Here is an 11,032-nt window from a genome sequence, read left to right on the forward strand (position 1 = left end):
TTTTCCATTAGAATGCAGTTCTTTCTCCACACTAAGTAAATCAAAATCTAAGACCCAGATTTTATATATATGTATATAAATATATATAAAAAAACAATGCATACAATTATTGAGCTTCATCTTCTGGACAAAAATGCCAAGTTAGTCTCTCTTCATAAAAAGCAGTTACAATTTGAGGACACTTCATATTTGCTTCTTTTGCCAGTACCAAGTCTGCCTCATCTGAATCTTTCCATTTCATGAGAAACATCAATTCTCCACTGCTGTCTGTGGCACCAATTATTCGTTCAGGATCAAGACCTCTGGCAAGGCCTCTTGGTTTATCAGCAGCATCTCTCTTCTTTGATTTGCTATCGTCAGATTCACGTCAGATAAAGATTTTCTCTTTGTACCATCTTTCTCTTTATCAGCTTTTTGAGAATTAAGAAATGCTTCAATTAACTCTGGACAATCAAAATTTTCTTCTGGTTCCCATGTATTGTCAGCATCTGTAAATCCCTTCCACTTCAGGAAATATTCCACCTTCCCATTCACTATGCGTCGGTCCAGTACTTTTTCCACCATAAATTCTTCAGGCTCAGCTTCTTCAACTTTTTTACTCTTTCCATTCTGTTTCTTACCCATTTTTTGCAATGTAGTTTTATTGGAGGCCATTTTTTATTGCAGACTTGAAGAGTTCACCACTCTGAGCTGCTCCAGGTTGCGGGTCTGTGATGTCTCCGGCCCTACGCACCTCAAGCTCCAACCACATCCCCTGAAGCAAAATCTTTTTAAAAATCAACTTTACTGGTGCTGACAGGTGGCGTGGTGGCTAAGGGCACTGGAGTCCCACATGGCCAACTGCAGTTCGAGTCCTGGACCTGGCAGCAAGGTTTCTCACTTTCCCTCTCTTTCTCTGTCCCTCTTTGCTCAAATTAAAAGAAAAAAAAAAGTAAGTAAATAAAGTTAAATAAAATTTTAAAAATTAAAAAAAAATAAAGAACTTTACCAAGGTATAATCTAGTTGTAGTAAGTTTACGTATTTAAAAATTATTTTTTCTTTTTTTAGAGAGATTTTCTGTTATAGGGCATGTGTGCTTGCCAGAAAGACAGAAAGCAAGAAATCACTTCCCAGGGGGGATGGCCATGTTGCAATCCTTTCTCCTCCATTCTCTTCTCGGGATCTTGGGGCATGCACGCACAAGTGCCCGGTGTGAGTTTAAGCCACCAGGTCCGGGACTTGAACTGCAGTCGGCTATGTGGGAGTCCAGCAACATAGCCATTATGCTAACTGCTGGTCCTAAATTTACATATCTTAATGTACACATTAGTACTTATAATGATCTCTTTAGTGAAGATCTAAAACATTTTTAATTCCTCCAAAATTCCCCTAGGCCTCTTTGCAATCAGTCTTTCCTACTCTTCTTCTATTTTTTAAACAATTAACTAATTAATTGATTGTTATTATTATTTTTTCATGTGAGTTTTGCCAGAGAAAGAGAGAGAAAGCAAGCCACCAGGTTCAGGACTCAAACCACAGTTGGTCATGTGGGAATTTCAGCACCTTAACCACCATGCCACTTGCTGGTCCCCCACTCTTAATTCTTGTTTGTCCATTGATAAGGATTTATTTATTTATTTAATTTTATTTGTTATTATTAATTTTAAATGTGACAATATAAGGAGAAAGAGAGAAAATGAGAGCGCAAGCCGCCAGGTACGAGACTCGAATTGTGGTTGGCCATATGGGTGTACAGCACTTTAACCACCATGCTACCTGCCAGCCCCCCACTGATAGGATTTCTATTATTATGAATTAGATTTGTCTTTTCTAGAGTTTCTTAGAAATGAATTTTATTTTCTGAGAGATTTTTGCCATAGGGTACATGTGCTCACTAGAGAGACACAGAGAGACAGAAAACGAGAAATCACCCCTCAGGAGGGATGGCCACGCTGCAGTCTCTTCTCCTTCATGCTCCTCTCGGGATTTTGCACATACACACACACACACCCAGCATTAGTTTTAAGCTGCCAGGTCTGGGACTCAAACTACAGTTGACTACATGGGAGTCCAGTGACATATCCATTATGCCATCTGCTAGTCCAGAAAGGGAGTTATGTAGTATGTATTTTTTGTTTGGTTAATTTCTTTGGGCATGATGTCTGATTTATCCATGTTGTTGCATGTATTAGTAGCTCATTTCTTTTTACTGTTTAGTGAAGAGTCACTGTTTGGATATACCACAATTTGTTTATCTGTTCACCTGTTGATTGATACTTGAATCATTTCTAGTTTTTAGCTATTATAAGTAAAGCTGCTGCTAACAATTGTATATGACTTTTAAATGGACATATATTTTAGGACCAGCAGTTGGAGTAATGGTTATGTTGCTGGACTCCCATGTAGTCAACAGTGGTTCGAACCCTGGACCTGGAGACTTTGAACTCACTCCAGGTGCGATTATTTGCGTGCCCAAAATCTAAGAGGAGAATGGAGCAGAAGGGATTGCTGCATGACTATCCCCCCAGGGGGTGATTATTTTCTGTCTCTCCAGTGAGCGCACACACCTTATAACAAAAATCTCTCTCAAAAAAAAAAAAAAAAAGGATTTATGTTTTATTTCTGTTAATTGTTCAAGTCTTTTTTTTTTTTCTCTTTGAGAGATTTTTGTTATAGGCTGCTAGCCAGAGAGACAGACAGATGGCAAAAAATCACCCCCTGGGGGGGATGATTATGCCACATTCCCTTCTTTATGCTCACCTTGGGATTTTGGGCCCACACACACATGCACCTGGCATGAGTTTCAAGACAAGTGTCCAGGACTTGAAATGTGGTCAATCATGGGAAAGTCCAGTGCTCTAACCTCTATACCACATGCTAGCCCCACTTTTTCAAGTCTTTTAAGTTAGACATTTTGGGATTGTTTTATATTCTTTTCAACTCTTCCCTCATTTATATACATGTAACAGTTAATGAAGTTTTAAGAGGTTTTTTTTTTTTAAATATCTTTTATTCTTTTATTGTTCCAAGGATCTGTAATATTCTCATACAAAACTTTATTTATTTATTTATTTGAGAGGTTTTTGCTATGGGGCACTTGTGCTGTGTTATAGGGTGGGGAAAAGGGCTGTTACTGCTAGATGCACTCCATCCTTAACAGCACTATTTTAGTTCCTGCTTTTTTTGGTAGTCTTATTTCTTTTTTTTTTTTTTTTATTTTCTTTTTTTTTTTTTTTTCATCACTTTTTTTTATTTTTTTTCAATTTGACCAGAAAGAGACAGAGATTGAGAGTGAGAGAGAGAGGAAGTGAGAAAGCAAGCCACCAGATTCAGGACTTGAACCCTAGTTGGCCATGTGGGAGTGTCCAGCGCCATAACCACCACGCCACCTGCTGGTCCCAGTAGTCTTATTTCTTGTTGCCCCTTTTAGTTTGTTTTGTAAGTTTGTAGGTAATGTGGAGTGGTAGAAAAGTTTGTCATAGATGTCCTCATTAATATTTGAACTTGGGGCCAGCAGATGGTATAGTGGTTACATCACTGAACTCCCACATGGCCAAACATGGTTCAAGTCCTGCAACTTGAAAACCATGCCAGGCCTGCATGCGTGCATGTCCAAGATCCTGGAAGGAGAACGGAAGAGAAGGGATTCTGGTGTGGCCATTCCCCTTTGGGGAGTGACTTCTCACTTTCCCTCTCTCTATCTCTGTCTCCCACTCACCCCCCAGCACACGTGACCTAAGGCAAAAACCTCTTAAAAAAAATTGAACTTGAGCAAATCATATTCTTTCCGGGCCTCAGTTTAGTCATGTGTAAAATGGGAATAATAATAGTACTAGTACTTTTCCACAGATTAAGAGGATTAGATGCTTTGTAATACGTGTTACCTGGCATATTGTATTATTTAAGTGTTAGTATGTTTTTCTTTTTAAAATTTGCCAGAAGGCGCATCTGATTCCAGAGAAAAGCAAAAAGAAAATGGAAAGTGAGAAAGCACCCTCCCATGGGGCATGGTCAAACTGGAAGTGAGAAAGCACCCCCTGTGGGGCATGGTCATGCTGCAGTCCCTTCTCCATTTCTCTTTTTGGGATGTTGGGCACGTGCCCAGTATGTTTTTTGGCCACTTGGTCCTATGCTCATATTGTGTAGTTGGCCATGTAGGATCCATCTGTCTTTTTTTTTTTTTTTTTTTTTGAGGGGTTTTTGCTATCGGATGTGTGTACTCGCCAGAAAGAGAGAGACAGAGAAATAGAAAACGAGAAATCATCCCCTGGGGGTGATGGCCATGCCACAGTCCCTTCTCCTCCATTCTCCTCTCGGATCTTGGGCACACACACACACACACACACGCACCTGGCGTGAGTTTAAGCCACTGGTTCCGGGACTCGAACCGCAGTCGACTACATGGGAGTCCAGCAACACAGCCATTACGCCAACTGCTGGTCCTGGATCCATCTGTCTTAACCACCACACACCACTTGCCCAAGTGTTAGTTTTTAGTTTGTTCAGAAAAGCAAAGAGCACGGGACCAGGAAAAAAAAAAGGAAAAGGAAAAAGAAAAGTAGGGAGTATGCTCTCGCTGGAGAGAGACAGAGACACAAAGAGGGAAGGAAGTGCGAAATCACCTTCTGGGGGGGACTGCCATACTGCAGTCCCTTCTCTATTTTCCTTGGGATTTTGGGCATGTACACACATGCTTGGTGTGATTTTCAAGCTGTCAGGGTCAGGACTCAAATTGCAGGGCCAGCCGCTTAACCACAATGCCTTCTGCTGACCCCTGTCAATTATTAGTATTTTATATACTGTCTTTCCCTCTCCTGTTTCAATTTCTTTCACATATTGCTATAGGACTTATCTCCTAACATAGCACTTTTGTTTGTTCAGACACGCAAAAGTATTTACTGTATCACCTGGCAACTATTTGTGTGCCTTTCTTTTCTTTATTTTTTTCTTTAATAAGAATTATTCATGGGGTATGGGCCAGCAGTTAGCATAATAGCTAAGTCACTGGAATCCCATGTAGTCAGCCGTGGTTCGAGTCCCGGACCTGGTGGCTTAAACTCACACCGGGTGCTTGTGCGTATGTGCCTGAGATTCTGAGAGGAGACTGGAGGAGAAGGATTGCAGTGTGGCCATCCCCCCTGGGGGGTGAGTTCTTGCTTTCTATCTCTCTGTCTCTCTCTGTCTCTCTGGCGAGTACGTGCCCTATAGCAAAAACCTCTCGGGGGGAAAAAAAAAAGAGTTATTCATGGGGACTGGCGGGTGGTGTGGTGGTTATGGTGCTGGATACTTCCACATGGCCAACCACAGTTCGAGTCCTGGACCTGGTGGCTTGCTTTCTCACTATGCCCCCCCTTTCTGTGTCTCTCTGGTCAAATTAAAATAAATGAATGAATGAATAAAAAAAAATTATTAAAAAATTATTTTTATTAATTTTATTTGTTATTATTATTTATTTTTACTTTGACCAGAGAGAGACAAAAGGAAAGTGAGAAAGCAAACCAAGTCTAAGACTTGAACTGTGGTCAGCCATGTGGGAGTCCAGTGCCTTAACTACCATACCACCTGCTGACCTCCTACCCTTATTTCAGTTGTGGTGTAATGTATAAACAGTAAAGTACATAAGTGGATTTTTTTTTAATCCCTCATTTTAGGATTTAGGGCACTTATACACATATGCCTGGAGTGTTTCTCAAGGCACCTGGTCTGGGACTCAAATTGCACAATCGGCTATGTAGGACCCAGCTACCTCAATCACCATGCCACTGGCTGGACTGTAAAGTGCATAGGTAAATTTTTACAAATGCATCCATCACTTAGATTAAATTATAAAAACTTAGGAACCAGCAGTTAGCGTAATGGCTATGTCGCTGGACTCCCGCATAGTCGACCGCGGTTGGCGTCCCGGACCCGGTGGCTTAGAACTCACGCCGGGCACGTGTGCGTGCATGCTCAAGATCCCGAGAGGAGAATGGAGGAGAAGGGATTGCGGCGTGGCCATCCCCCCTGGGGGGTGATTTCTCGCTTTCTGTCTCTCTCTGTCTGGCGAGTGCACACGCCCTATAGCGAAAAGAAAACTCAAAAAAAACCCAACTTACTAATATTCTAGAAGGGTCCCCTTTGTCTCTTCTCTTTCAATAACCATCCCTTCTACATTTGTTCTTATTTCGTTACCATAGTATATTTTGTAAGCTACTCTTTTTTAAAAAATAATTATTGATTTAATTCCATTTGTTATTATTACTGATATTTTTTATTTGACCAGAGAGAGAGAGAGAAAGGGAAAGCAAGAATGCAAGCCACCAGGTCCAGGACTCGAACCATGGTTGGCCATGTGGAAATCTAGCATCTTCAACTACCACACCAGCCCCAAGTTGCTCTTTTGTTTAATTTTTAAGATTGTGATTGGTTCTTCTATATTTCCCAAAGCCCTTATTTTACTCTCTTGGTTTATGTTAATGATTCTTTCAGTGTTATTATTACACTTTTTTTTTTTTTGGTCCCTTTTCTGCTCTCCCTATCTGTTAAGTCTTCTTCCATAAAAATTTTTTCCCAATTGCTTCAGCTTATCATGTCCTTTTTTTCTCTAAGTTCTTTTTGGGTCCTTATCAGTGTCCTAGTTTAGTACTTAATGAGACATTTTCCCTTTTTTCTAATTACTGATTGTGATACCCTTTATTAGGAATATGATTATTTGGTACTACTCTTTTTTTTTTTTTTCTTTTTTTGGGAGAGGCTTTCACTATAGGGCACATATGCTCGCCAGAAAGACAGAGAGAGACAGAGAGATAGAAAGCGAGAAATCACCCCCCAGGAGGGATGGTCACGCCACAGTCCCTTCTCCTCCATTCTCTTCTTGGGATCTTGGGCACGCACGCAAACGTGCCTGGCGTGAGTTTAAGCCGCTGGGTCCAGGACTTGAACCATGGTCGACTACGTGGGAGTCCAGCGACATAGCTATTATGCTAACTGCTGGTCCCTACTACTCTATTTTATTGTCTGCCTTTCTGCCTCTTGGTAGGGTCTCACTATGTCTTGATCCTTCTTCCTAACTCTTTCTAGCCACTGAGATTATAGGTAATCATGCTTACATTTAGGGCAGGTCAGGAATTGAATTTAGGCCTCCCATGTGGCCTGAGCCTGCTAAATAAATGGTAGCATCTATCAGCTACCACAGCTGGAACTATATTCTTTCTTCTTTTTAAAAAATGATTATTTATTTAATTTTACTTAACCACCATGCCACCTGCTGGTCCCCTCCTTCCCTCTTTTTTAAAGGTTTTTTGCCATAGTGCATGTGCGCTTGCTGGAGTGACAGAGGCAGTGAGAGGGAAAGTGAGAAATCACCCCTCAGTGGGGGGTGGCAATGCCACAGTCCTTTGTCCTTCAGTCTTTTAGGATTTTGAGCACTTGGTGCACACATTCCCTGTGTCAATTTCAAACCACCAGGTCCAGGACTCGAACTGCAGCCAGTCATGTGGAAGTCTAGCGCCTTAACCATCATGCCACATGCTGGTCCTATCCTTCCCTTTTAATGCCTACTATGAGACATAAAGTACTAATTATCAAGTAGGATCTGATTGACTCTTTTAAGTCATAAATGTTGGATAGCATGTAGCAATCATAGAGAATTTGACAGTGAACTAGGACAACTATTATAAAACTACAGGATGTAAAAAGAAAAGCACCAGTTCCATGAACCTGTATCAATCTTGAAGCTATCCCAATGTGTTAAGACTACAGTAGGAACAGCAGGTGGCATAGAGGTTAAGGTGGCTGAATCTCACATGGCCACCTGTGTGGTTTGAGTCCTGGACTTGTGACTTGAAAAACATAATGAGCGCATGTGCATTTGTGCCCCAAATCTCAAGAGGAGAATGGAGGAGAAGGGATTGTGCCATGGCCATCCCCCTGGGCGGTGATTTCTCACTTTACCACTTTATCTCTTTTTCTCTAGCGAGTGTGTACACCCTATAGCAAACTTAAAAATAAAAAAGACTACAGTAGAATAGAAAATTTAGAATTGGAACGATCAGGGATCAGCAGTTAGCATAATGGCTGTGTCACTGGACTCCCATATAGCTGACCACGGTTTGAGTGCCGGGCCTGGTGGCTTAAACTCATGCTGAGTGCATGTGTGTGCATGCCTAAGATCCCGAGAGGAGAATGGAGGAGAAGGGATAGCTGCGTGGCCATCCCCCCGGGGGTTGATTTCTCGCTTTCTGTCTCTCTGTCTCTCTCTGTCTTTATGGCAAGCGCACGCGCTCTATAGCAAAAACCTCTTCAAAAAGAAAAAAAAAAAAAGAATTGGAACGATCATAGAGATAATCTTATTAGATTACCTCTTAATGCTGGATCCCTAGGAAGTGCTTGTATAGATTACAGTGGGTCTCTGAACTTCTTGAGGTTATATGCAACTTGCTATGTATGTGCACATGTGCGTTTTTCTTGGTTATGAATTCGGACTTAGGGGGACCAGCAGTTAGCGTAATGGCTATGTCGCTGGACTTCCATGTAGTCGACTGCGTTTCAAGACCCGGACCCAGTGATTTAAACTCACGCTGGACGCGTGTGCGTGCGTGCCCAAGATCCCAAGAGGAGAATGGAGGTGAAGGGATTGCAGCGTGGCCATCCCCCTGGGAGGTGATTTCTCACTTTCTATCTCTCTGTCTCTCTCTGTCTTTCTGGTGAGCGCACACGCCCTATAAAAAAAAAAAAAGAATTTAAGGACCAGCAGTTAGTGTAATGGCTATGTCGCTAGACTTCCATGTAGTCGACTGCGTTTCAAGACCCGGACCCAGTGATTTAAACTCACGCTGGACGCGTGTGCGTGCGTGCCCAAGATCCCAAGAGGAGAATGGAGGTGAAGGGATTGCAGCGTGGCCATCCCCCTGGGAGGTGATTTCTCACTTTCTATCTCTCTGTCTCTCTCTGTCTTTCTGGCGAGTGTACGCACCCATAGCAAAAACCTCTCCAAAAAAAAGAATTCACAGAACTTAATTGGATTTTTTGAAGGTATCCATGACTGAAAAACAGATTCTGTAATCAAACAAGAAATAACGTTTTGCAGATGAGACAACTGAGGCTCAGATAAGTTATAAGGACGGCTTACTCATACAGTTATTGCTATTCATGATGATCCTGAGTCAAGGAAAAGGCAGTGTGCTCTGCTTTAGAAAGAGGGAAATAAGACTGTATGGAAGTGTCTGATACAGTTAGATCTTTCTATCCCAAATGGTTAAAATAAACTTTTCTTTTTTAAAAATTTTGTATTTATTCATTCATTTATTTTAATTTGACTAGAGAGAGACAGAGAGGGGTAAAGTGAGAAAACAAGACACAAGATCTAGGACTCAAACTGTGGTGAGCCACGTGAGAGTGTCCAGCACTTTAACCACCATGCCACTTGCTGGCTCCTAAAATAAACTTTTAACGCATTAAAAGTTCACATAACATAAAATTAACCATTATAAAGTGAACAATAAAGTGGCATTTAGTACCTGCACAGTGTTGTGTAACTACTCTGTCTGTCTGTGTCCCAAATCACTCCTATTTCAAAAGCAAGTCCTGTACCTATTTAGCACTTTTCCCTATTTCCCCCTCCCCTGTCCCTGGTAATTGGCAATCTCTATTTTGTGTTTATGAATTTGCCTTTTCTTGATACTTTATATAAATAGATCATACAACATGATTCCATTTCATTTTGTTTGGCTTCTTTGACTTAGCATGTTTTAGAACATTATCACCTACACTTTAGCATGGATCAGTACTTTTTGCCTTTATGTCGGTAATAGTCTATTATATGCATATAATATAATTTGTTCACTCATTTGTTGATGGGCATTTGGGCTGTTTTAACTTTTGGTTATTGTAAATAGCACTGCTGTGAACATACCTGCATGTATACTTGCTAAAGTATCTGCTTTTAGTTCTTTTTGTTGGTATATCTCTAGAAATGGAAATTCTGTGTTTAACTTTCTGAAAAGCTGCTGACCATATTCCACAGTTGTTGAATCAATTTTACATTACCACCAGCTATGCCTAAGCGTTTGGTTTCTCCATATTCTCTCCAACAGTTATTTTCTATTAATTTTGTTTATCAGCCATTGTAGCGGGTATGAAGCTGTCTGTACCTGTTTGTGGTTTTGATTTGCATTTACCTAGTGACCAAAGATGCCGAGGCTCTTTTTATGTGCCTCTTGGCCATTTGTATGTTTTATATGGAAAAATAAAAAAAAGAATTTTTGGTTTATTTTCTTCATTAAAAACACAATTGTGAAGTTATAGATGCAAAGTTATTTGATTTCAGGTGGCAGACATAAAAACATATTATAATTAAATAATAAAAATAGGGGCTATCAGGTTGTGGTGCTGGACTCCCACATGCCTGACTGTCATTTGAGTTCCAGATCTGGTGGCTTGAAAATCATGCTGAGTACATGTGTATGCGTGCCCCAAATTTCAGGAGAATGGGCATGACCATCTCCCTGGGGGGATGATTTCCCACTTTTCCTCTCACCATCTCTCTCTGTCTCTCTGGTGAACGCATGTACTCTATGGCAAAAAAAGTAAACAAGTGAAACTAAAAGTAGGATAATGATATATATTCTTTAGTAAAATACTTTGACAGTGGGCCAATAGGTGGCATAGAGGTTGAGGCAATGAATCCCACATAACCCATTGTGCAGTTTGAGTCTTGGACCTGGTAGTTTGAAAGTTAAACCAGGCACATGTCCCTATGTGCCCCAGATCCCAAGAAGACTGAAGGGGTGTGGCCATCCCCTATAGAAGGTGATTTGTCACCACCCTCCTCTGACGAGTGCATGTGCCCTATAACAAAACTAAAAAACAAAACAAATAAAACCGAAAGTATTCATGACATTTGTTATTGAAAGAAGTAGATTGAGCATTTGTCTGTTCTTTCTTATTTCAAAACTTGAAAGAAAATAGGGAACCAGCAGTTAGCGTAATGGCTATGTCGCTGGGCTCCCACGTAGTCGACCGCGGTTCGTGTCCCGGACCCGGTGGCTTAAAACTCACGCCGGGCGCGTGTGC

General features: G+C 41.1%; 1 protein-coding gene and 1 pseudogene across 2 annotated transcripts in view; one reads left to right on the forward strand and one right to left on the reverse strand.

The window, feature by feature from the left end:
• Positions 1-11,032, forward strand: part of TAOK1 (TAO kinase 1) — a 191,186-nt gene that overhangs the window by 34,941 nt on the left and 145,213 nt on the right. The gene's annotated exons all lie outside the window — the stretch shown is intronic.
• Positions 107-787, reverse strand: LOC102503371 (chromobox protein homolog 3 pseudogene; annotated as a pseudogene).

Source organism: Tupaia chinensis, unplaced genomic scaffold (genome assembly GCF_000334495.1).
Source record: "Tupaia chinensis unplaced genomic scaffold, TupChi_1.0 Scaffold143921_1, whole genome shotgun sequence".
Taxonomy (NCBI): Eukaryota; Metazoa; Chordata; class Mammalia; order Scandentia; family Tupaiidae; genus Tupaia; species Tupaia belangeri.